General features: G+C 38.1%; 2 non-coding genes across 2 annotated transcripts; both read right to left on the bottom strand.

Annotated features, from left to right (window-relative positions):
* Positions 1-7,102: 7,102 nt before the first annotated feature.
* On the bottom strand, positions 7,103-7,206 carry LOC130983741 (small nucleolar RNA R71). Its single transcript, XR_009087719.1, has one exon. It is a non-coding gene; the product is annotated as a small nucleolar RNA R71 (small nucleolar RNA).
* Positions 7,207-26,542: 19,336 nt separating this feature from the next.
* LOC130983760 (small nucleolar RNA R71) lies at positions 26,543-26,649 on the bottom strand. The gene has a single exon (XR_009087738.1). It is a non-coding gene; the product is annotated as a small nucleolar RNA R71 (small nucleolar RNA).
* Positions 26,650-26,980: the final 331 nt, after the last annotated feature.

Here is a 26,980-nt window from a genome sequence, read left to right as displayed (position 1 = left end):
CAGGTTATAATCAAATTGCAGTAGATCCCCAGGATCAAGAGAAAACGGCTTTCACATGCCCTTCTGGAGTATTTGCATACAGAAGGATGCCATTTGGCTTATGCAATGCACCTGCAACCTTTCAGAGGTGCATGCTCTCAATTTTCTCTGATATGGTGGAAAAATTCCTGGAAGTCTTCATGGATGACTTTTCAGTATTTGGAGACTCATTCAGCTCCTGCCTTAACCATTTAGCACTTGTTCTGAAAAGATGCCAAGAGACTAACCTGGTTTTAAACTGGGAAAATGTCACTTTATGGTGACTGAAGGAATTGTCCTTGGGCACAAAATTTCGAACAAGGGGATAGAGGTGGACCAAGCTAAGGTAGAAGTAATTGAAAAATTACCACCACCTGCTAATGTTAAGGCAATCAGAAGTTTTCTGGGACATGCAGGGTTTTATAGGAGGTTTATAAAGGATTTTTCAAAAATCACCAAACCTCTGAGCAACCTGCTAGCTGCAGACATGCCATTTATCTTTGATGAGGAGTGTCTGCAGGCATTTGAAACTCTGAAAGCTAAATTGGTCACAGCACCAATCATCTTTGCACCAGACTGGACATTACCATTTGAACTAATGTGTGATGCCAGTGACCATGCCATTGGTGCAGTGTTGGGGCAAAGGCATGAAAAGCTTCTGCATGTCATTTACTATGCCAGCCGTGTGCTAAATGATGCACAGAAGAATTACACAACCACAGAAAAAGAGCTACTTGCAGTGGTTTACGCCATTGACAAATTCAGATCCTACTTAGTAGGATCAAAAGTGATTGTGTACACTGATCATGCTGCTCTTAAATATCTACTCACAAAGCAAGATTCAAAACCCAGACTCATCAGATGGGTGCTGCTTCTGCAAGAGTTTGATATAGAAATAAGAGACAGAAAAGGGACAGAAAATCAAGTAGCAGATCACCTGTCCCGAATAGAACCATTGGAAGGGGCGTCCCTCCTCTCACTGAAATTTCTGAAACCTTTCCGGATGAGCAATTACTAGCCGTCCAGGAAGTGCCATGGTTTGCAGACATTGCAAACTACAAGGCAGTGAGATTCATACCCAAGGAGTACAGTAAGGTGCAATCAAAGAAATTAATCACAGATGCAAAATACTATCTCTGGGATGAACCATATCTCTTTAAGAGATGTGCAGACGGAGTAATCCGTAGATGTGTGCCTAAAGAAGAAGCACAGAAGATCCTTTGGCATTGCCATGGATCACAGTATGGAGGACATTTTGGAAGTGAACGAACAGCCACAAGAGTCCTCCAGAGTGGCTTCTACTGGCCTACTCTCTATAAAGATTCCCGAGCATTTGTGCTTAACTGTGATAGTTGCCAGAGATCAGGCAACCTGCCCCACAGTTATGCTATGCCTCAACAAGGAATCTTGGAAATTGAGTTGTTTGATGTATGGGGTATTGACTTCATGGGACCTTTCCCACCATCATACTCAAACACCTATATTCTGGTGGCAGTGGATTATGTATCCAAATGGGTGGAGGCTATTGCAACACCCACTAATGACACTAAACAGTGTTAAAATTCCTCCAGAAACATATCTTCAGCAGATTTGGTATCCCCAGAGTGTTAATCAGTGATGGGGGTACTCATTTCTGTAATAAGCAGCTCTACTCTGCTCTAGTCCGTTATGGAGTCAACCACAGGGTGGCTACTCCATATCACCCACAGACTAATGGGCAGGCAGAAGTCTCAAATAGAGAACTTAAAAGAATCCTGGAACGGACTGTAATTAACCGCAGAAAGGATTGGGCAAGAAGCTTGGATGATGCTCTGTGGGCATACAGAACAGCATTTAAGACCCCTATAGGGACCTCTCCATACCAGCTTGTGTATGGAAAGGCGTGTCACTTGCCAGTGGAACTGGAACACAAGGCCTACTGGGCAACCAGATTCCTGAACCTTGATGCCAAATTAGCTGGAGAAAAACGATTGCTCCAGTTAAATGAGCTAGAAGAGTTTAGACTCAATGCTTTTGAAAATGCAAAAATTTACAAGGAAAAAGCAAAAAAATGGCATGATAAGAAATTGTCATCCAGAGTCTTTAAACCAGGGCAGAAAGTTCTGCTATTTAACTCTAGGCTCAAATTATTCCCCGGGAAATTAAAATCCCGGTGGAGAGGTCCATATGTAATTACAAGTGTATCACCATATGGCTACATAGAGCTTCAAGATAATGACTCTAACAAAAAGTTCATTGTCAATGGACAAAGAGTTAAACATTATCTTGAAGGCAATTTTGAGCAAGAATGCTCAAGACTGAGACTTAATTGAAGAATCAGTGATAGTCCAGCTAATGACATTAAAGAAGCGCTTGCTGGGAGGCAACCCAGCCATATACAAAGTTTAATTACTAATTAAATAAATTTTCTTTCTTTACAGGTTTAGGTCTAAGTATCTTCAAAGGTGAAATAACAAATTAACTGAAGTCCCAAGAGTTACAGAGAAATTTGGAAGTTCACTGGCATGAAAAAGCCAGTAAGAAACACTTTGGGCGTTAAACGCCCAAAAGAAGCACCCACTGGGCGTTTAACGCCAGTAAGGGTAGCCTTCTGGGCGTTAAACGCCAGAAAGGAGCATCTTCTGGGCGTTAAACGCCAGAAAGATGCACCTTCTGGGCGTTTAACGCCAATCTGCTAGCATTCTGGGCGTTTAGAAAAACGCCCAGTAAAGAAGGACTTCCTGGCGTTCAACGCCAGAAAGATGCATCACATGGGCGTTGAACGCCCAGGAGAAGCATCACATAGGCGTTAAACGCCCAAACCATGCACCATGTGGGCGTTTAACGCCAGGATGATGGGAGGAGGTACAATTTCGTTTTTCTTTATATTTTTTCCAAATTTTTATGTTTCAATTCATGATTTCTTGCATCAACATATTTCAAATTATCATCTCTCATCCCAAATTAGAGTTCTAAAAATCCTAATTTCTAATATCCCTTTTTCAAAATATCAAAGGTATCTTAATCCATAAAGGACAAATTAATTTTCAATCCAATCAAACTCTTTTAAAAATTTGTTTTCAAAACTCAATTATCTTTTTTTTAAAAAAAAAAAAAAATCTTTTTCAAAATTAAATTTTTCAGATTTGTCTTTTAAATTCTTATTCATATATTTCTCTTTTAAAAATTATATCTTTTTCTAATCATATCTTTTAAAATCATATCTTTTATCTTATCTCTTTCTTATTTTTCGAAAAATAACCCACCCCCCCTCCCTATATCTTGTGTTCGGCGCCCTCCTCATCATCCAATCTGCTCTCCTCCTATCCCTCTTCTTTCTTCTCTTTTTGCTTGAGGACAAGCAAAGCTCTAAGTTTGGTGTGGATATCCGTGATCATCAAATTCATGGCCCAAGAGGAAAACAACCCACCCAAAAGGGCAAGAAAGAAAGCGCTCCAAAGCCACTTTGGAATCAAGGGAAGTTCTTATCTAAAGAACATTCAGATCATTATTATAAAATAATGAGTCACAGATCAGTGATCCCGGAAGTCAGATTTGATTGAAAGATGAATATCCGGAGATCCAGAGCAAATCAGAAACAGGCATTGGGAAATTCTGGCCAATCCTGAAACAAAAGTGGGAAGAAACATGGTTCAAGAGTTCTATGCTAATCTATGGCAGACAGAAAGGCAAAGAATCATTGGAGCTGCTATCTTTGATCATAAAACTGTGGTCAGAGGAAAGATCATTCATACCAATCCTGACAGGATCAGGGAGATATTCAAGATTCCTCAACTAAAAGACGACCCAGACTCCTTTAATAGGAGAATGAGAGGGTCAATAAAGGATTGGACAGGATCTTGGAATATATGCGTTCCTGGAGCCAAGTGGACTACGCACAACTGGCGACCCAGTTCAACTAAAAAGGGAGGATCTAAAACCAGTAGCCAGAGGCTGGCTGGATTTCGTGCCCACCAGCAACCGTTCTGAAGTAACCATCAAAAGAGCTGTCATGATTCACTGCATCATGTTGGGAAAAGGTAGAAGTCCATCAACTGATCTCATGTGAGCTATACAAAGTAGCAAACAGGAACTCTAAAGACGCCAGATTGGCCTATCCAAGCTTAATTTCTATGCTCTGCAAAGATGCCGGAGTGAAGATGGGAATAACAGAGTACATCCCAGTTGAAAAGCCAATTACTGGAATATCAATGGTCAGACAGCAACAAGATGATTCAACCAGGAAGAAGAGCACAAGAAGCTCTCCCAGAACTGCCTCAATTCGAATATTGGGAACATCTTGAAGCCTCTATTTCCAGATTGCAAGAAGCTATGGATCAAATAAAGGAACAGAATATCAAAGTAGCATGCTTTTTTATTTGAAATTCACCTTAGGAGATATTTAGTAGTAATTAGTATGTCTATTTGATTTTATTCCAATTAAGCTATAGTTTTTTTTCTCATCATCATCAGGCATGAATAAAGTAGTAGATTTTATTTTAGAATAAAGAAGTATCTATATTTTTCGAGTTCTTAATAATAAAATTTATAATTAATTATATGTGGTGGCAATACTTTTTGTTCTCTGAATGATGCTTGAACAGTGCATAAATTGTATTTTGAATTTGATGAATATTGGCTCCTGAAAGGATGAGGAACACGAAAAATATATTGATGATCTGAAAAATCATGAAATTGATTCTTGAAGCAAGAAAAAGCAGTCAAAAAATATATATATATATATATATATATATATATATATATATATAATTACAATCAAAAGGAATAAAAGCCAAGCAGCCTTAAAACCAAAAGGCAAGGGTAAAAAGGATCCAAGGCTTTGAGCATCTATGGATAGGAGGGCCCAAGGAAATAAAATCCAGGCCTAAGCGGCTAAATCAAGCTGTCCCTAACCATGTGCTTGTGTCATGAAGGTCCAAGTGAAAAGCTTGAGACTGAGTGGTTAAAGTCGTGATCCAAAGCAAAAGAGTGTGCTTAAGAGCTCTGGACACCACTGACTGGGGACTCTAGCAAAGCTGAGTCACAATCTGAAAAGGTTCCACCCAGTTATGTGTCTGTGGCATTTAGTATCCGGTGGTAATACTGGAAAACAAAGTGCTTAGGGCCACAGCCAAGACTCATAAAATAACTGTTCAAGAATCAACATACTACACTAGGAGAGTCAATAATACTATCTGAATTCTGAGTTCCTAAGGATGCCAATTATTCTGAAAATTTAAAGATACAGGGGGATGCCAAAACTGTTCAGAGACAAAAAGCTACAAGCCCCGCTCATCTAATAAATTGAACTTCATCTAAAACTCTGAAATATATACTAATACTCTTAATTTCTGCTAGAACCTATTTATTTATCTAGTGCTTGAGGACAAGCAACAGTTTAAGTTTGGTGTTGTATGAGAGATATTTTGTACGCTTTTTGGGGGTAATTTCATGTAGATTTTAGCATGTTTTAATGAGTTTTTTAGTTAAATATTATTAGTTTTAAGCAAAAATCATATTTCTGGACTTTACTATGAGTGTGTGTATTTTTCTGTGATTTCAGGTATTTTCTGGCTGAAATTGAGGGAGTTGAGCAAAATCTGACTTAGGCTGAAAAGGACTGCTGATGCTGTTGGATCCTGACCTCCCTGCACTCGAAATGGATTTCTGGAGCTACAGGAGTCCAATTGGCGCGCTCTCAACGGCGTTGGAAAGTAGACATCCGGCTTTCCAGCAATATATAATAGTCCATACTTTGCGCGAAGATTGACGACGTAACTTGGCGTTAAACGCCAAGTTCATGCTGCTGTCTGGAGTTAAACGCCAGAAAAAACGTCATGATCCGGAGTTGAACGCCCAAAACACGTCATAATCTGAAGTTTGACGCCAAGAAAGGCCCTTACACGTGGAAAGCTTTAGTCTCAGCCCCAGCACACACCAAGTGGGCCCCAGAAGTGGATTTCTGCACCAATTATCTTAGTTTATTCATTTTTCTGTAAACCTAGGTTACTAGTTTACTATTTAAACAACTTTTACAGACTTATCTTGTACCTCATGACATTTTCAGATCTGAATTACATACTTTTGACGGCATGAGTCTCTAAACTCCATTGTTGGGGGTGAGGAGCTCTGCAGCGTCTCAATGATTTAATACAATTCCTTTGTTTTCCATTCAAACACGCTTGTTCCTATCTAAGATGTTTATTCGCGCCTAACTGTGGAGAAGGTGATGATCCGTGACACTCATCACCTTCCTCAACCCATGAACGTGTGCCTGACAACCACCCGTTCTACATCAGATTGAATGAATATCTCTTAGATTCCCCAACAGAATCTTCGTGGTATAAGCCGGATTGATGGCAGCATTCATGAGAATCCGAAAGTCTAAACCTTGTCTGTGGTATTCCGAGTAGGATTCCAGGATTGAATGACTGTGACGTGCTTCAAACTTTAACCTGCTGGGCGTTAGTGACAAACGCAAAAGAGGGATTCTATTCCAGTAGGAGCGGGAACCAACCGGTGATTGGCCGTACTGTGACAGAGTGCGTGCATTAGCTTTCACTGCGAGGATGGGAAGTAGCCACTGACAACGGTGACACCCTACAAAGAGCTTGCCATGGAAGGAACCTGCGTGTGAGAAGAGGAATTCAAGGAAGAGTAGAAATTCAAAGGACAAAGCATCTCCAAAACTCCAACATATTCTCCATTACTGCACAACAAGTAACGCTAGTACTCTTTATTATTCCAATATATTCCATAATCCTTTATAAACAAATAACGCTAGTACTCTTCATGGATTCTCCACTATGCATGCTTTTCTCTTCACTTCTTCCATTCAATACTTTCCTCATGAACCTGAGATCACTCAACAAACACATCAAGGCATCGAATGGAATTAAGGTGATTTAAAATCACCAATTTAAGGGCCTAAAAAGCATGTTTTCACACATAAGAACAAATAAAGGAGAATAATAAATACCATGCTATTTCATTGGATAAATGTAAGAAAAGGTGATAAAATCCCCTAAAATCAACACAAGCTAAACCCTAAAAATGGCGTTTATCAGCTTTCTTGACCAAGTTCTTTCCACCTCAAAAGATGAGCAAGCTCAGGGTGGAAGTTCAAATCTTCAGACAAAAAGATGGTGAATCCCTCTATGAAGCTTGGGAAAGATACAAGCAACTGATCAGGAGATGTCCTCATGACATGCTCTTAGAATGGACTATCCTAATTATTTTCTATGAAGATCTATCTGAGATGTCCAAGATGTCCTTGGATCATTCTACTGGTGGATCACTCCACTTGAAGAAAACGCCTGAAGAGGCACAGGAACTCGTTGAAATGGTTACAAACAACCAATTCATGTACACTTCTGAAAGAAACCTTGCGAACAATGGAGTAGCTCAGAAGAAAGGAGTTCTAGAGATTGACACTCTGAATGCCATATTGACTTAGTACAAAATCTTGACTCAACAAGTCAATATGATCTCAACATTTGATTGGAATGCAAGGCTGCAGCTGGTAGCACTCAAGACACCTCCTATGAAGGAGATGCTTATGATCCAAATCAACTCACCATGGAAGAGGTGAATTACATGGGAGAACCCTATGGGAACACCTACAACTTCTCATGAAGGAATCATCCTAACTTCTTATGGAAGGATCAACAGAAGCCTCAGCAAGGCATCAACAATAATCAAGGTGGAAGAACCCATAATAGGTTCAAAAACAGACCACCATTCCCACCTTCTCAGCAATAGATGGAGACTTTTAAGAAGAGCCTCTCTGACTTAGTAACCATAGTCTCTGAACTTTCTAAGACCACTCACAGTTTTATAACAGAAACTAGGTCCTGCATCAGAAATCTGGAGGTACAAGTTAGTCAGCGGAGTAAGAGGATCCTTGAGACCCCTTCTAACACTCTTCCCAGTAACACTGAAGTAAACACAAGAGAGGAGTACAAGACCATCACTGTAGAAGCTGAGGCTAAATATGAAGGGGATGCATTGGAGTTGAATGCTAGTAAGGAAGTCTTTACTGGGCGTTCAACGCCCATAGAAGCACCATTCCTGGCGTTGAACGCCAGTAAGGGAGTCTAACAAACAGATTCTTGCGTGGTCTAGAATTTTACAAATAAACTCTTGTTGAAAGTATAGCTTCTAAACCAACAAAAATCCTTTCGTACAAAAAACTTGTTTGTCACTAAAGCAAACCCAATAAAATTTATAACCAAAGTATTCAAACATCGGGTCGTCTCTCAAGGAATTGCAGGGAGGTGTGTTATTATTGGTTATGAGAAAAGTATCTTTTTGAGTTTTTGAAAGGTTTGAACAAGGAGTGTAAATGACAAAGAAGTAAACTAATTATCATGAAAACCCTTGCAAGGTATAAGAACTAGACGTCCTATCCTAGTTATCCTTATCAATTGTGATGAGAATTGGCTTTTGCTCCCACTTGGTCAACCTCTAACTATGAAGGTATGTTAAGTGGATAAATCAATTTGATTTCTCGAGTCCTAGTCAATTCCTAAGAAAAGACTAGAGTTAGGGGAATTCAAATCAATCAGCAAAGAATTTCAATTTTCAATCAACAAGGATTTTGATACCTTAAGTGTCTCTAATTATTCAACACAAGCTAAGAATGTAAAAAGCTAAATTAAAATCATAAATATGAAATACCTCAAATTGCATTAAATAAAGAAATCAAATCTAACATGGAGTTCATAAACAAATAAAAGAGAAACTAAATTAAAAGAATATTGAACCTATAATTGAGAAGAAGAAGAAATCCTAATCCTAAAACCTAATAGAGAGGTGAGAGCCTCTCTCTCTAGGAAACTACAACTAAAACCTAAAAATTGTGTGAATGAAAAGTGTATTGTATAATCAATGAATGGATGCATTCCCCCACTTTGTAGCCTCTAATCTGTGTTTTCTGGAACGAACGGATTTTTGCTAGTAAAGAATTTTACAAATAAAGTCCCATTGAAAGTATAGCTTCTAAACCAGCAAAGAATCTTTTTGTACTAAAACTTGTTTGTCACTGAAGCAAACCCAATAAAAGTAATAACCGAAGTATTTAAACCTCGGGTTGTCTCTCAAGGAATTGCAGGGAGGTATGATTTATTATTGGTTATGGAAAAGTATCTTTTGGGTTTTTTGAAAGGTTCGAACAAGGAATTTAGATTGCAAGAAAATAAATTAATAACTAGAAAAACTCTTAGCAAGGAATGAGAACTGGACGTCCTATCCTAGTTATCCTTATCAATTGTGATGAGAATTGGCTTTTGCTCCCACTTGGTCAACCTCTAACTATGAAAGTATGTTAAGTGGATAAATCAATTTGATTCCTTAGGTCCTAGTCAATTCCTAAGAAAAGACTAGAGTTAGGGGAATTCAAATCAATCAGCAAAGAATTCCAATTTTCAATCAACAAGGAGTTTGATACCTCAAGTGTCTCTAATTACACAACACAAGCTAAGAATGTAAAAAGCTAAATTAAAATCATAGATATGAAATACCTCAAATTGAATTAAATAAAGAAATCAAATCTAACATGGACTTCATAAACAAATAAAAGAGAAACTAAATTAAAAGAATATTGAACCTGGAATTGAGAAGAAGAAAAAATCCTAATCCTAAAACCTAAGAGAGATGAGAGAGCCTCTCTCTCTAGAGAACTACATCTAAAATCAAAATTATGAATGAAAAGTGAATAATGAGAAGTGTCTTCATAATCCCTCCACTCTACAGCTTCTAATCTGTGTTTTTTGGGCCGAAAACTGGGCCAGAAATAGCCCAAAAATTTCCCCCAGCGATTTCTATTAATTCTGCAGTTCGCGCTGTCATGCGTACGCGTCGCTGGTCGTTTTGGCATGTCACGCGTTCGCGTCAAGCACGCGCACGCGTCATCTAGCAGAACTCCAATCTACGCGTACGCGTCAGGCACGCGCACGCGTCGATGCAAATTTCTTCATGTCGCGCGCACGTGTGTGTTGTGCGTGCGCGTCAATGCTCGCTGGTTATCTCCTTAGTTTCTTGTGTTCCTTCTATTTTTGCAAGCTTTCCTCTCCATTCTCTAAGCCATTCCTGCCCTATAAAGCCTAAAACACTTAACGCACATATCATGGCATCGAATGGTAATAAGAGATGATTAATGTTAGCAAATATAAGGCCAAAGAATCATGTCTTCAATCATAGCATAAAATCAGGAAGGAAAACGTAAAACATGCGAATTATATGAATAAGTGTGAGAATAGTGGATAAAAATCCACTCAATTAAGCACAAGATGTGCCATGAAATAGTGGTGCATCAAATCTCTCCACACTTAAACTTTAGCATGTCCTCATGCTAAGCTCAAGAGAACTAAAAGAGTGAAGGCAAAATGGTAGGACTTATGCAATGCAAGCTATCTAAATGCAACTACATGCAAAAAATGATTCTACCTACTTGGTTAAAAGTAAATAAATCTTTTAAGAATAAATATGAACTGGATTTCACTAATTCAAATCATAAAAATGAAGTACAAATAGACTTGCAAGAATAAGATAGCTCATGAAAACCGGGAACAAGGAATCGAGCATCGAACCCTCACCAGAAGTGTATACACTCTAATCACTCATGTGTTTAAGATTCGATTCTCTCAATTCTATACTAACCTTGCTTTCTAAGACTTGCTCTTCATCTAACAATCAACAAAAATTTAATGCACAAATACACAAATCAAGAGGTCTTTTGAGGGTTGTAATGGGGTCAAGGTCAAGGTAGGATTGTATTTGGTCAAGTGGACTGAAATCTGAATCCTTAATTAACCTAAACTTCTCACCTAACTTAGGACAATCCATATAATCATAATATAAAATCAATAACTACCCATTAACTGTGTTTACTACATATTCATGCATTCCAATTTTGAGTACAGTACATATGCATTGCTATCACCATTTACTTTGGGGCATTTTATCCCCTTTTTATTTTTTTATTTTTTTTCTTTTTCTCTTTTTCTTTTTTTTCTATTTTTTCTTTTCTTTTTTTTCTCAATGCATATGATTAAAGTATTGAATGCATTAACATGTGCTTAACATTCTTGTTCATATTTTCTCAGGAATACTCAACACCCAATTCTCAAACCAAATGTTTTCAAACCCAACTTTCTCACACTTAATTCATGAGCACTCTCACTAGTCTAAGCTAACCAAGAATTCAAATTAAGGACATTATTGTATTTTGCTTAGAGTTAATGATGTTCTAAAGTAAAGAACAAAGGGGTAAAATAGGCTCAAATTGGTTTGCAAAGGATAATGAAAGGTTAAGGCCATTTGGGTATGTAAGTTTAGTGAAACAAGGCCTCAATCATGTAAGAGTATGCATACATCAAACAATGGGAATATAGAATCAAGCAAGATAAAGATCACAATTTTAGAGAGAACAATACAAACCAAAAATAAACTATGTTATCAAAATGAAACCAATCAAATAGGCTCAAAATCTCACTGGTTTTGTGTGTTCGAGCTCTAAACCATGTTCCCAAATAATATTCCTTCAAACAAGTTCAACAAAAATTTTTAATTCAATTTAGTGAATTGCTATAAAAAGGTTTCTTGGAAAAAGAAATTATTACTTCAACCAAGTAGTGGTAAAACATGCACAAAATGTAACAAACATGCAATCAAACATGCAAATGTAACAACTAATTTAACAAAGAAAATTTAAATATTGGTGCTAAGTCAGAAAGTAGTTACCCGCGGAATTCGGTATTGACCTCCCCACACTTAAAGATTGCATCGTCCTCGGTGCATGCAAAGATGTGCAAGTGGACGGGTGGCTCCAACTGATGCTTTTTCTCCAAAGAATGTGTGCCAGACTTGTTTACTGCTCTAGTTAGAAACTTTTCCTTTTCCCTCTTGGTGGCCATCCTGAAAGAAGAGAAAAAGGAAGGGAAAGAACCCATAAGCAAAGATATAAAAAATCATATGTGGGCTAATGCCAAATAATAAGGTTCTCAACTACATGTTAGCTACAACATGTAAGTGAGAAAATGATAGAAGCACAGGGCATGTCAACTAAATAGCAAACAAGTCAAGGAGCACCCAAAATAATGCAAGAAATATGCAACAGTTGAGCAAGAAAAGTCAACACCAAAGAAAAGGACAAAAAATAAGAAAAGAAAGGGAGAAGAAAAGGAAGAAGAAAGGGAGTAGGAAAGAATAATAAAGGAGTAAGATGGAAAACGGGCGTACGCGTGGGCGAGCAAAACCACAAATGACGCAAATTTTTGCTAGTAAAGAATTTTACAAATAAAGTCTCGTTGAAAGTATAGCTTCTAAACCAGCAAACAATCCTTTCGCACAAAATTTTTTTTGTCACTAAAGCAAACCCAATAAAAGTAATAACTGAAGTATTTAAACCTCAAGTCGTCTCTCAAGGAATTGCAAGGACGTATGATTTATTATTGGTTATTGAAAAGTATCTTTTGGGTTTTTTGAAAGGTTCGAACAAGGAATTTAGATGGCAAGAAAATAAATTAATAACTGGAAAAACTCTTGGCAAGGTATGAGAACTGGACGTCCTATCCTAGTTATCCTTATCAATTGTGATGAGAATTAGCTTTTGCTCCCACTTGGTCAACCTCTAACTATGAAGGTATGTTAAGTGGATAAATCAATTTGATTCCTCAGGTCCTAGTTAATTCTTAAGAAAAGACTAGATTTAGGGGAATGCAAATCTATTAGCAAAGAATTCCAATTTTCAATCAACAAGGAGTTTGATAACTCAAGTGTCTCCAATTACTCAACACAAGCTAAGAATGTAAAAAGCTAAATTAAAATCATAGATATGAATACCTCAAATTGTATTAAATAAAGAAATCAAATCTAACATGGATTTCATAAACAAATAAAAGAGAAACTAAATTAAAAGAACATTGAACATGGAATTAAGAAGAAGAAGAAATCCTAATCCTAAAACCTAAGAGAGAGGAGAGAGCCTCTCTCTCTAGAGAACTACATCTAAAACCAAAATTGTGAATGAAAAGTGAATAATAAGAAGTGTCTTCATGATCCTTCCACTCTACAGCTTCTATTCTGTGTTTTCTGGGCCGAAAACTGAGCTGGAAATAGCCCAGAAATCTCCCCTAGCAATTTCTGTTAATTCTGCAGATCGCAGATGTCACGCGTATGCGTCAGTCATGCGTACGTGTCGCTGGTCATTTTGGCATGTCACGCGTTCACGTCAAGCACGCGCACGCGTCATCTTGCAGAACTTCAATCTACGCGTACGCGTCAGGCACGCACACGCGTCGATGCAAATTTCTTCATGTCGCGCGCACGCATGAGCCATGCGTGTGCGTCGATGCTCGCTAGTTATCTTCTTAGTTTCTTGTGTTCCTTCCATTTTTCCAAGCTTTCCTCTCCATTCTCTAAGCCATTCCTGCCCTATAAAGTCTGAAACACTTAACGCACATATCACGGCATCGAATGGTAATAAGAGACGATTAATATTAGCAAATATAAGGCCAAAGAAGCATGTTTTAAATCATAACACAAAATCAGGAAGGAAAATGTAAAACATGCAAATGGTATGAATAAGTGTGAGAATAGTGGATAAAAATCCACTCAATTAAGCACAAGATGTGCCACGAAATAGTGGTACATTAGAGTTCTTACTGGGCGTTCAACGCCCAAAGTGGAGCCATCAATAGTGTTGAATGACACTAAGGAGGTCCTTACTGGCGTTCAACGCCCAAAGGAGAGCCATCACTGGCGTTGAACGCAAGTAAGAAAGGCTTTACTGGGCATTCAATGCCCAAAGCAGCATAAAAACTGGCATTGAACGCTAGTAAAGGGATACAAGCTGGACGTTCAACGCCCAAAGAGACACAACTCCTGGTGTTGAACGCCACAATAGGGGTAGTTGGCGACCCTAAGCCCACTAAAGACTTCCCTATTGAAGAACTGAAAGAACACAATGTTCATGAGGAGCAGATTGAAGTTCCCTTGAATGTTTGGTTAATGATCATAGAATTTGAAGGGTACTCTTCCTCTGATGACGAAGAGGAAACTAGGGAGGAGCAAGTTGCTTGGTAACTAGGACTTCTGATGAAGCTAACTGCCAAGCTATTTGGCACAGAGACATTGGAGGAATAATCTCTACTGCTCACCAAGGAACTCAATGCCTTGGTTCAGAAGAAACTACCTCAGAAGCTGTCGGATCCTGGACGCTTCATAATTCCTTGCACCATAGGCACCACTCTGTGTGACCTAGGGTCAAGCATAAACTTCATGCCGCTCTTTGTAATGGAGAGGCTAGGAATCTTTGAGGTACAAGCTGCAAAAATCTCACTAGAGATGGCAGACAAGTCAATCAAGAAGGCATATAGTTTGGTAGAGGATGTCTTAGTAAAGATTGAGAACATTTACATCCCTGTAGATTTTTTAATTTTGGACACTGGAGGAAGAGGATGAATCCATCATCCTTGAAAGACCTTTCCTAGCCACTGCCAATGCCATCATTGATGTAGCAAAGGGAGAACTGATTCTACGGTTATGGGAGGACCACATCTTGTTCAAGATGCCAATCCTTAACTCTCCCTCTGACAAAAGAGAGACAATTGTGCAACACCTAGTGTTTCAACCTTCTCTTTCAGTGCAGAGCTACATAGAGCCCCCAGACACCAACTCTAAGTTTGGTATTGGGCAGCCATTATCAAGCACTGAAATCAAAGGTACTAAGAAGAAGGTACCTAAAGGCTGGAGGGATAAGAAGATTCCCACTAAAGGCCTCTCACCTGGGATGAGAGTTGTCTTCACTGACAACCCAGTCATTCCACATACTGTGAACAAGATCCTGTCTCTAGAGCATGTGGAGCTCATCCATGAGAGCACAGGTAGAAATTTCACTATAAGGGGCAAAATTCTGAGCTCCTATCCATCTTCGTAAGGAGCTAACCGTCAAGCTAGTGATGTTAAAGAAGTGCTTGTTGGGAGGCAACCCATCAATAATTAGAGTTTCCTTATTTTTCATTAAGTTTATCTAAGTTATATCATTTTCATTTTCATGTTTTTCCCTTAAGTTGTGATCATGTGAAATAGTTGGAACAGAAATAGAAACAGTCAAAACTGGAAACAGAACACCCTGGAGTAGGTATCTTGCTGGCATTGAATACCAAACAAGGAGGCCAGAGTAGGCGTTCAACGCCTATGAGGAGCAGCATTGTTGGCGTTGAACGCCAGCCAGGGATCATGAAGCTAGCGTTGAACGTTAGCCAGGTAGCAGAGTCCTGACGTTGAACGCCAGAAAGAAGCATCCCAATGGGCGGTCAATGCCCTATGAGGAGCACATAGCTGGCGTTGAACGCCAGCCAGGAGCAGGTGCTGGGCGTTCAACGCCCACAAGGGGCAGAGAATTCGAATTCCCTAGCCTCCCAAGACCAGTGGGTCCCACAGATTCCTCACCTACACCACTTCTTTTTTCTCTTACTTTCACTCTTCCCCATAAACCCTCAACCAATCAGATCCATATCTCTTCCTAAAACCATCATACTCTCACCAACCCCCCACCCACTTCAAATTCAAAACGTTCCCTCCCATTTACCTTTTCCATAACCGAACCCTACCCCATGCCACCCCTATAAATAACTCCTTCTTCTACCCTTCGTCACACATTTCATACACTAAAACCCTACTTGGCCGAATCCTCCTCTCTTCCTTTCTCTACAAATTCTATTTTTCTTCTACTCTTTTTTTTCATATTTCTTTCATCAAGACCACTTCTATGAAGTAGTGGCACAAAAGAGGGTGATTCTGAAGTCCCCTTTAGGCTAAAAAAGAATGAGTATCCGGAGATCTGAAGAAAAATCTGGAGGAAAGGTTAGGAAGTCTTAACCAATCCTATCCCGAAAGTTAGAATCTTGATGGTACAAGAGTTCTATGCCAATGCATGGGTCACTAAACATCATGATGTAAGCATGAACCCAAGCACCGAAAATTGGCATACCATGGTCCGAGGGGCGCCTCTTGAAAGTGTAAGGTTGGCACTCCATTTGTCAGTAATGCAAGGAGACCCACATCCTTACACTAGAAGAGTCAATTTTGATCAAAGGCTGGATCAATTCCTTCTAGACATTTGTGTGAAAGGAGCTCAATGGAAGAGAGATACTCAAGGCAAGCCTGTCCAACTAAGAAGGCTTAACCTCAAGCTCGTAGCTAGAAGATGGTTGGAATTCATTCAACGCTCTATCATCCCTACTAGCAATTAGTCAGAAGTGACCATTAACCGAGCCATCATAATTTATTGCATCATGATTGGGAGTGAGGTGGAGGTACATGAGGTAATACCTCAAGAACTGTACAAGATAGCTGAAAAGCCTTCGACCTTAGCAAGGTTGGCTTTTTCCCACCTTATCTGTCACTTATGGAATTCAGCTGGAATTATCATGGAAGGAGACATTCCTGTTGAAGAGGATAAGCCCATCACTAAAAGAAGGACGGAGCAAACTAGAGAGCCTGCACATGCACCTCATGAAGAGCATGTGGAGCTGCCTCAACAAGAAATCCTTGAGATGCCTTAAGGGATGCATTGTCCACCCCAAGGCTATTGGGATCAATTACACACTTCTCTAGAAGAATTGAGCTCCAACATGGATCAACTGAGGATGAGACACCAAGAGCACTGCATCATCCTCCATGAAATAAGAGAAGATCAAAGAGCTATGAGAGATCAAGTTGTCCATTGGCTTCTCTAGAAGGAGCAGTAGTCGCTGTCACTAAGGTGGATCCGTTCCTTTTATCTCATGTTTGCTTATGTTTTATTTTTTCTTTTTTCCATGTATTTTATCTTACAGTCTGTTTCTAGTGCATGATCATCTTTATGTCTTAAATCTATGAAATATTCCATATATCTCCCACCTCGCTTAAAAGAAAACTTTATTTGAAAAATAATAGGGAAACACATAAATTTTGAGTAATATAATAAGAATAGTTCAATTATGTTGATGTGGTGGTATTTCTTATATTTTCTGAATGCATGAATGAACAATGCATGTTTGATATTGAAGTTAAGATTGTTGGCTCTTGAAAGAATGATGAAGAAGGAAAAGTGTTATTGGTAATTTGAAAAATCCAAAAATTGATTCTTGAAGCAAGAAAAGCAGCAAAAAGAAAGAAAGAAAAAGAAAGAAATTGCGAAAAAAAGCAAAAGCAAAAGCAAAAGAAAAAGCCAATAGCTCTTTAAACCAAAAGGCAAGAGCAAGGATCCAAGGCTTTGAGCATCAATGGTTAAGATGGCCTAAAAGGAACAAAATCTTGGCCTAAAAGTTAAAATGAGCTCCTCCCCTAACTATATGCTTGTGGTGTGAAGGTGTCAATTGAAAAGCTTGAGACTGAGTAGTTAAAGTTGTGATCCATAGCAAAAGAGTGTGCTTAAGAACTCTGGACACCACTGGCTGCAGACTCTAGCAAAGCTGAATCACAATCCGAAAGGGTTCACCCAGATAAGTGTCTGTGGCGTTTATGTATCCGGTACTAATACGGGAAAATAAAGCGCTTAGGGTCACGACCAAGACTCAAAAGAGGCTGTGTTCAAGTATCAACAATAACTCAACTAGGAGTATCAAAAGTATCATCTGGACTCTGAGTTCCTAAATATACCAATTATTTTAAGCTTCAAAGGAAAGTGAGATGCCAAAACTATACAGAACCAAAAAGCTACTAGTCCTGCTCATCTAATTAAAACTAAGCTCTATTGAGAACTCTGAGATTTATTGTATCCTTCTCCTCTTTTTATCCTACTTTATTTTTGGTTGCTTGGGGACAAGCAACAGTTTATGTTTGGCGTTCTGATGAGCGGATATTTATATGCTTTTTGGCATCATTTTCATATAGTTTTCATTATGTTTTGTTCAAGTTTTATTCTATTTTCATAGATTTTAGTGCAAAATTAATATTTTTGGATTCTACTTTGAGTTTGTGTGTTTTATGATGATTTCAGGTATTTTCTGACTGAAATTAAGGAGTTTTGGCAAACTCTAATTAAGAGATAGAGAAAGGACTACAGATACTGTCAGGATCTGACCTCCATGCACTCAAAGGAGCATTTCTGGAGCTATAGAAGTCCAAATGGCGTGCTCTCAACGGTTGTTGAAATAATGTATACTTTGCTCTGGAAATGAAGGCCAAAAGGGGAGTAGCTGGCATCCAGCGTCCATTCAGGAGTCCAAAGCTTGCGTTGGACGCCCAAAGGGGAGCATTAGCTCATGGCTTCCCTCAAGCTCAACCCAAACACTCACCAAGTGGGCCCAAAAAGTGGATTTTCTCACTAAAAGACCAGTTTATCTTATTTCTATAATTCTTAGTTATTAGATTAGTATATATAGACAAGAATTCAACCTTGTTAGGAGCTCTTGAACACTCTACATGTTTTTCATTACTTTTCTATAAGCCATGAGTCACTAACCTCCTAAGGTTAAGGTTATGAGCTCTGCTGATTCTATGAATTAATAATATCACTATTTTACTTCAATCTATGCTTGATTCTATTCTAAGATGTTTCTTTATTCTTCAGCCTAACGAATTGGGAGTATAACTTGACCATCATCCCTATTCACATGGGTTCTTGCAAGTCTTTGACGGGATAGTACTGAACCACAAGCTTGATTATACATCTCTTAGACGGCTAATCCATACCTTTGTGGTATAAGCTAGAATCGAAGGAGCAACGTTCTCTGATTCGGAAGATCTGACCTTGTCTGTGATGTTTTGAGTAGGATCACCAAGGGAATGGACTGCTAGAGCTTCACCCTCGTTCAGATTGGATGACCACTGACCCAGCGTTTGATCTAAAGCAGAGGAGATTAATGACCACTGACCCGGCGTTAATCATTTACAGCCTACCATAGAAAGAATCAATCAGAAGTTGGAGTAGATGGTGAGAGAGGTTGATCCAGAAGGAAGAAGCATCTCCGAAGCCTCAACTGTTCTCATACCATTGATTTCACACATGTCTAGTAACGTTTTTTTATTTATCTGTTTTATGCGTTTTCTCATGACAACTATAATTTCTATCTGCCTAACTTAGATCTGCAAGGTAACATTGCTTGCTCAAACCAACAATCCTTGTGGGACCTACCCTCACTCACCTGAGGTATTACTTGGACGACCTCATATACTTGCCGGTCTATCTGTGCGAAACGTGCAGAGTCAGTTTCGTGCACCACAAAGCAAAAGAGTACGGTTAAGAACTCTGAGCACCATTGTCTGGGAATTTAAGCAAAGCTAAATTCGAATCCAAAGGCTTCCCCCAGTTAAGTGCTTATGGCGTTTATGTATCTGGTGGTAATACGGGAAAACAAAACGCGTATAGTCACGACTAGGCTCAAAGGTGCAAAGGACAAAAAGAAGCTGTGTTCAAGAATCAAGAAAAGCTAAAAGAAGAGAATCAATAATATCATCGGGATTCTAGTTCCAAGGGATGCCAATACTTCTGAGCTTCAAAGAAAAGTGAGATGCAAAAACTGTTCAGAAGTAAAGAGCCACTAGCCCCATTCGATTATTTGGAACTGAGCTTTATTAGCAACTCTGACACTTATTGTATTTTTGATAAACCCCTATTTGGTGGTTTATCTTGTGCTTATTTTAGGCGATTTTATTACCTTTACTCACATTTATCCAATGAAATAGCATGGTTTTGATTATTCTCCTTTATTTGTACTTAAAGGTGAAAACATGCTTTTTAGCCCCTTAAATTGGTGATTTTGATTCACCTTAATTCCATTTGATGCCTTGATGTGTTTATTAAGTGATCTCAGGTTCATAGGGCAAGTATTGGATGGAAAAAGTGAAGAGAAAAGCAGCATAGCGGAGAATCCATGAAGAAACAAGGATTTGGGATTCTGAGATCAATGCGCACGTGCAGTAGACGTGCATGCGTGGATATGGAGTCGCATGGCGACGCATACGCATACATGACGCGCACGTGATTTCATTAAAGTTAATCTGCTGGGGGCGAATTCTGGGCTTCCCAAGCCCAAATCCAACTCATCTCTGAGCCTATTATATATAGAAATTAGGAGGTGTCAAAGGGGGGAAGTCGTAATTGAATTTTGGAGGGAATGCTTTAGGATAGTTTCTAGAGAAAGAAGCTCTCTTTTCTCTCTAGAATTAGGTTAGGTCTTGAATTAGGATTTCTCAGATCTATGTGTAATTCGTGCTTTGATTTTCTTTTCCTTTACAATTTCTTGTTCTTCTACCTTCCCTCTCTCTAGTTTTGTATTTCATTCTTGTAATTGTTCACTTGTTCTTGATGCACTTTTATTTCTTATATTTCTCTTTTAATGCAATTTATGTTTCATGTTCCTTTATTCTTGATTTGAATTGTTGTTATTAATTTTTTACAATTAGTAGTTGTAGATCTACCTTTCTTGTAATTTCATCTTGCTTTCCTTTTATGCCTTGCAACTATTTGACAAAATGCTTGGAAGGATGCTAGAGTAGATTTTTTTCCTCTTGGCTTGTGTTGAGTAATTGGATACTCTTGAGTTATCAAACTCCTTTGTTGATTAATAATTGAAAATTGCTAATTGATTTGAATTCCACTAACTCTAGTCTTTCCTTAGGAGTTAACTAGGACTTGAGGAATCAAATTGATTTATCCACTTGACTTTCCTTCATAGTTAGAGGTTGACTAAGTGGGAGCAATGGACAATCCTTGTCACGATTGAGGAGGATAATGATGATAGGACTTCTAGTTCTCATACCTTGCCAAGAGCTTTCTTAATTGTTAGTTTATTTCCTTTGTCATTTAATTTTCTTATTTCTTATTCAAAATCCCAAAACATACTTCCTAACCTATAACAAGAACACTACCCTACAATTCCTTGAGAGACGACCCGAGGTTTAAATACTTCGGTTATTAGTTTTATTAGGGTTTGTTACTTGTGACAAATAATATTTTTGTATGAAAGGACTCTTTGTTGGTTTAGAAACTATACTTGCAACAAGAATTTGTTGTGAAATTCTATACCAACAAATATTCTCTCATCAAAATGGCACCGTTTCCGGGGAATTGCAATTGTGTGCCTTGTTATTGGTTATTGTATACATGTGAATATTGTGAATATGTTTGCCTTTTGCTTCTTTGTTAGTATTTGGTAGTTGTAGGAGTTTGTTCTCTTTATTTGTTACTAGTTTTGGTTTTCATTGTTCCTTGCTATCATGAATTCTCACTTTGACTATGAGTTTGGTTACAATTATGTTGTAGGAAGTGGAGATTACAATGAAGAATTGCATCAATAATGGGACAATCGAAGGTGGGAGGAGCCATATGCATATGATCGATCCTCTTGGCAACAACCTCCACCAATGCACTATGAACAAAAGCCATTCTATGGTGCATACCAATCAAATGGCTATAGTGATTCCCCTTGTGACTATCAAAAACCACCACCATATGCCTATGAGCCATATTCTCAACATAGCCATCAACCATACTCACAAGCCCATTTTCACCAAATACCTCCATATGATCCTAACCCCTATCTACCATACCAACCACCTTTTGAGCCATAAGAACCACACATGGAACCACCACAATATCAATACTCCCAAGAACCACCTCAATATAGACCACCTCCCTATCAAGAAGAATCACCTTCCTATCATGAACCCCTTCTCTAAAATAATGAACCCTCCTATCCACCCCAAGCCCCAATGGATGATTCTCTCACTTTGTTACTTCAAGGGCAAAGAGAAATGCAAAAGGAGACACTAGAATTTGTGCCTACCTTGACCGAGGTAGTAAGCCGATTAGCCTCCCAATGCTTGAACACTCAAAGCACTCCCATGGTCACATGTGGAGAATCTATTAAAGAGCATAGCATGAAGGAGAGACTGGAAACTCTTGTGGAGAAGGAGGAATGCCACTTTGTTTTGGAATAATTGGAGGAACCTATGATTATTGAAGAAAAGAAAGAAGTGGTTGAAGACTTAGGAGATGAGGAACCTCCATGGGAACCTAATATCATAGAACATACCTCCAAGAAGATTGAAATTGGTGTTGAGGAGGAGAGTGCACAACCTCTAAAACAATTTTTGAATGAAGCAAGAATTGAGTTCCATTGGTGATGAAGATCATGCATCCAACCTTCTTGGTGGTGAATCTGTTGAGCTTAAAGAACCTTCTCCCAATAAAATAGGATGCCATGTAGAGGTAGATTTCTCTTACCCTCCCGTTTATGACTTGAGTGATGTAGAAGAGTTAGATGAAATTGATGAACAAAGGATTGAAAGTGTAAAAGTTTGTGAAGAGGTGGAAGTGGTCAAGGAAGAACATAAGGGAGTAGATCTTACAAGGACATTAGAAAGACCTCTCCCCAAGCCATCACCATCCATTCTTTCATTCAAGTGGGTAAATTGCTTATACTTAAGCTTTATTATTCCCATTGAATATGGTTTGTTTGAAATGGATGGTCAACTTAGACATCTTTGTGGCTTTAAGAGAAAAAGGGAGATGGTTAGTGGTTGGAAACATTAGTCTAGGTTCATTATGGTTACATCTTCAAAGTTTGATTGCAAGGTTTGGTATAGAGCTAGATTGCTTGGGTCTAGAAGAATGTTTGGTCGTTTAAATGAGAATTCTAAGGTCAGGTGATGAGCGGATAATTTATACAATTTTTGGCATTGTTTTTAGGTAGTTTTTAGTATAGTATAGTTAGTTTTTAGTATATAATTATTAGTTTTTATGCAAAATTCACATTTCTGGACTTTACTATGAGTTTATGTGTTTTTGTGTGATTTCAGGTATTTTCTGGCTGAAATTGAGGGACCTGAGCAAAAATCTAATTCAGAGGCTGAAAAAGGACTGAACATGTTGTTGGATTCTGACCTCCCTGCACTCGAAGTAGATTTTCTGGAGCTAAAGAAGTCCAATTGGCGCAGTCTCAATTGCTTTGGAAAGTAGACATCTTGGGCTTTCCAGTAATGTTAATAGTCTATACTTTGCCCGAGATTTGATAGCTCAAATTGGCGTCAAAACACCGGTCAGAAACCCATTTCTGGCATTAAACGCCAGAACTGGCATAAAAGCTGGAGTTAAATGCCCAAACTAGCACTAGAGCTGGCGTCTTAACTCCAAGAAAAGCCTATGCACATGAAAGCTTCAATGCTCAGCCCAAACACACACCAAGTGGGCCTCGGAAGTGGATTTCTGCATCATTTACTTATTTTTGTAAACCCTAGGTTACTAGTTCACTATAAATAGGACCTTTTACTGTTGTATTTTCATCTTTTTGATCATCTTTGATCTTGGGATCAGGTCTTTGAACCCTTTTTTGATTGTTTCATGTTATTTGGGAGGCATGGCCATTCGGCCATGTTTAGACCTTGTTCTTATGTATTTTCAACGGTGGAGTTTCTACACATCATAGATTAAGGTGTGGAGCTCTACTGTTCCTCATGAATTAATGCAAAGTACTATTGTTCTTCTATTCAATTCAAGCTTATTCTTGTTCTAAGATATTCACTCGTACTTCAACTTGATGGATGTGATGATCCGTGACAATCATCATCATCCTCCCTTATGAACGCGTGCCTGACAACCACCTCTGTTCTATCTGTGAGAGCTTGAGTGTGCATCTCTTGGCCTCCTGGTTCACGACGCATGGTTGCCTCTCCTGACAACAAAGCCTCCATTCCGTGCGATCAGAGTCTTCGTGGTATAAGCTATAATCAATTGGCAGAATTCTTAAGATACGAAAAGTCTAAACCTTATCTGTGGTATTCTGAGTAGGATCTGGGATGGGATGACTGTGATGCGCTTCAAACTCGCGAATGTGGGGCGCAGTGACAGTGCACAAAAGGATCAATGGATCTTATTCCGACACGATCGAGAACCGACAGCTGATTAGCCATGCGGGAAACTGTAGAGGACCATTTTCACTGAGAGGATGGATGGTATCCATTGACAACGGTGATCCACCTACATACAGCTTACCATGGAAAGGAGTATGAATGATTGGATGAAGGCAATATGAAAGCAGAGGCTCAGAGGGAACAAAGCATCTTCATACGCTTATCTGAAATTCCCACCAATGAATTGCATAAGTATTTCTATCCTATTTTATGTTCTATTTCGTTCTTTTAATTATCAAAACCCCATAACCATTTGAATCCGCCTGACTTAGATTTACAAGATGACCATAGCTTGCTTCAAGTCGACAATCTCCATGGGATCGACCCTTACTCATGTAAGGTATTACTTGGATGACCCAGTGCACTTGCTGGTCAGCTGCACAAAGTTGTGTATCACGACTCCGTGCACCAAGTTTTTGGTGCCATTACCGGGGATTGTTTGAGTTTGGACAACTGACGGTTGATCTTGTTGCTTAGATTAGGTATTTTTCTTTTCATTTTTTTCTTCAGAATTTTTAAGAATGAACTCTAGAGTTTCAGATGATGCTTTTATCATCACAGGAGCTAGTTGATTCAGATCAATATGGCTGTTGTATGTAATGTCCTGCTGAAGCTTGGTTAGCCATGTCTAATCTTTTTAGACTGAAGCTTTAGACTAACATTGCATGATTCCTAGAATTCTTATTAAAAAATTTTGAGTTTCTTACTTTCTTTTCCAAAAATAATTTTCGAAAAAATACAAAAAAATTTATAAAATCATAAAATCAAAAATATTTTTGTGTTTCTTATTTGAGTCTAGTGTCACATTCTAAGTTTGGTGTCAATTGCATGTTTTTAATAATCATTGCATTTTTCGAAAATATATGCATTGTGTTCTTCATTGATCTTCAAGTTGTTCTTGATGATTTTCTTCGTCTGATCTTTAAATTCTCTTGTTTTGTGCCTTTTGTTGTTTCTCATGTGCATTTTCAATTTGTTAGTGTCTCTAGCTTGAAAATTTCCAAGTTTGGTGTCTTGCATGTCTTTATTTTCTCAAAAATTTTCAAAAATATGTTCTTGATGTTCATCTTGACAGTCAAAGTGTTCTTGCATGCATTGTTTATTTGATCTTAGTTTTTCATGATTAGTTTCATTTTGTTGTTTTTCTCTCTCATCATTAAAAATTCAAAAAAATTTTCAAAATTATATCTTTTCAAGTCAATAATACAGAGAATTGAAGATTTAGAACATACAGCAGAGGAATCACAGAGAAAAAGCTGGACGTTCAAAACGCCCAACGAAGAAGGAATTCTAGCGTTTAAATGCCAGCCAGGGTACCATTCTGGACGTTTAACGCCAGGATAGCACCAAGGAGGTAGTTTTGTTTTCAATTCAAATCTTTTTCAATTTTTTAAGTTTTAAAACTAATTTTTCGAAATCTTATCTTTTTCATATCCTCTCTTATCAATCATATCTTTTTCAAAATCAAATCCTTTTCCTTTTTCTTTTAATATTTTTGAAAATCCTTGCTAACAATTAATGTTGTTATTCAAAAATTTCAAGTTTGTTACTTTCTTGTTAAGAAAGTTTCAATATTTGAATTTTAGAATCATATCTTTTAATTTCTTGTTAGTCAAGTCATCAATTTAAAAATCAAATCCTTTTCAACCATATCTTTTCAACCATATCTTTTTAAAAAATCAAATTTTCTTCAATCATATCTTTTCAATCATATCTTTGTAAATCATATCTTTTTAAATTTTGATTTCAAAAATCTTTTCTAACTTCTTATCTTTTCAAAATTGATTTTTAAATCTTTTTCAACTAATTACTATTTCTTATCTTTTTCAAAACCATCAACCACTTTTTCAAAAATCTTTTTAATTATTTTAAATTTTTATTCTTTAGTTTTATTTAAAAATTTGTTTTTGAAAATCCCCCCACCTCCTTCTATTTAAAGACTAACACTTCTCCTCAATTAGCAATTCGGACTCTATCCTTCTTTATAAGTTCGAATTCCTCTCACTACCTCATCCTTCTATTCTCCTTTTCCTTTGACACATCAAGGAATCTCTATACTGTAATATAGATTCCATACTTTCTTTATTTTCTTCTCTTTCATATGAGTAGGAATAAAGATAAAGGCATTCGTGTTTAAGCTGATCTTGAACCTGAAAGGACTCTGAAAAGGAAGTTAAAAGAAGCTAAAGCACAACTCTCTGGAGAGGACCTGACAGAAATTTTCGAAAAAGAAGAAGACATGGTAGCCGAAAATAACAACAATGCCAACAATGCAAGGAAGGTGCTTGGTGACTTTACTGCACCAACTCTCGACTTTTATGGGAGAACCATCTCTATTCCTGCCATTGAAGCAAACAACTTTGAGCTTAAGCCTCAATTAGTTTCTCTGATGCAATAGAATTGCAAGTTTCATGGACTTCCATTGGAAGATCCTCATCAGTTCTTGGCTGAATTTTTGCAAATCTGTGACACTGTTAAGACCAATGGAGTTGATCCCGAGGTCTACAGACTTATGCTTTTCCCTTTTGCTGTAAGAGACAGAGCTAGAATATGGTTGAACTCACAACCTAGAGACAGCCTGAACTCTTAGGAAAAGCTGATCAATGCATTCTTAGCTAAATTTTTTCCACCTCAAAAGATGAGTAAGCTTAGAGTGGAAGTTCAAACCTTTAAATAGAAAGAAGGTGAATCCCTCTATGAAGCTTGGGAAAGATACACTGATGAGCGGATAATTTGTACCCTTTTTGGCATTGTTTTTAGTATGTTTTTAGTAGGATTTAGTTAGTTTTTAGTATATTTTTATTAGTTTTTAGTTAAAATTCACTTTTCTGGACTTTACTATGAGTTTGTGTGTTTTTCTGTGATTTCAGGTATTTTCCGGCTGAAATTGAGGGACCTGAGCAAAAATCTGATTCAGAGACTGAAAAGGACTGCAGATGCTGTTGGATTCTGACCTCCCTGCACTCGAAGTGGATTTTCTGGAGCTACAAAAGCCCAATTGGCGCGCTCTCAACGGCGTTAAAAAGTAGACATCCTAGGCTTTCCAGCAATATATGATAGTCTATACTTTGCCCAAGATTTG

The sequence above is a fragment of the Arachis stenosperma genome, chromosome 5 (genome assembly GCF_014773155.1).
Source record: "Arachis stenosperma cultivar V10309 chromosome 5, arast.V10309.gnm1.PFL2, whole genome shotgun sequence".
Classification (NCBI taxonomy): domain Eukaryota; kingdom Viridiplantae; phylum Streptophyta; class Magnoliopsida; order Fabales; family Fabaceae; genus Arachis; species Arachis stenosperma.
Note: the sequence above shows the minus strand (reverse complement) of the source record. Positions and strands in the feature narration are given on the sequence as shown.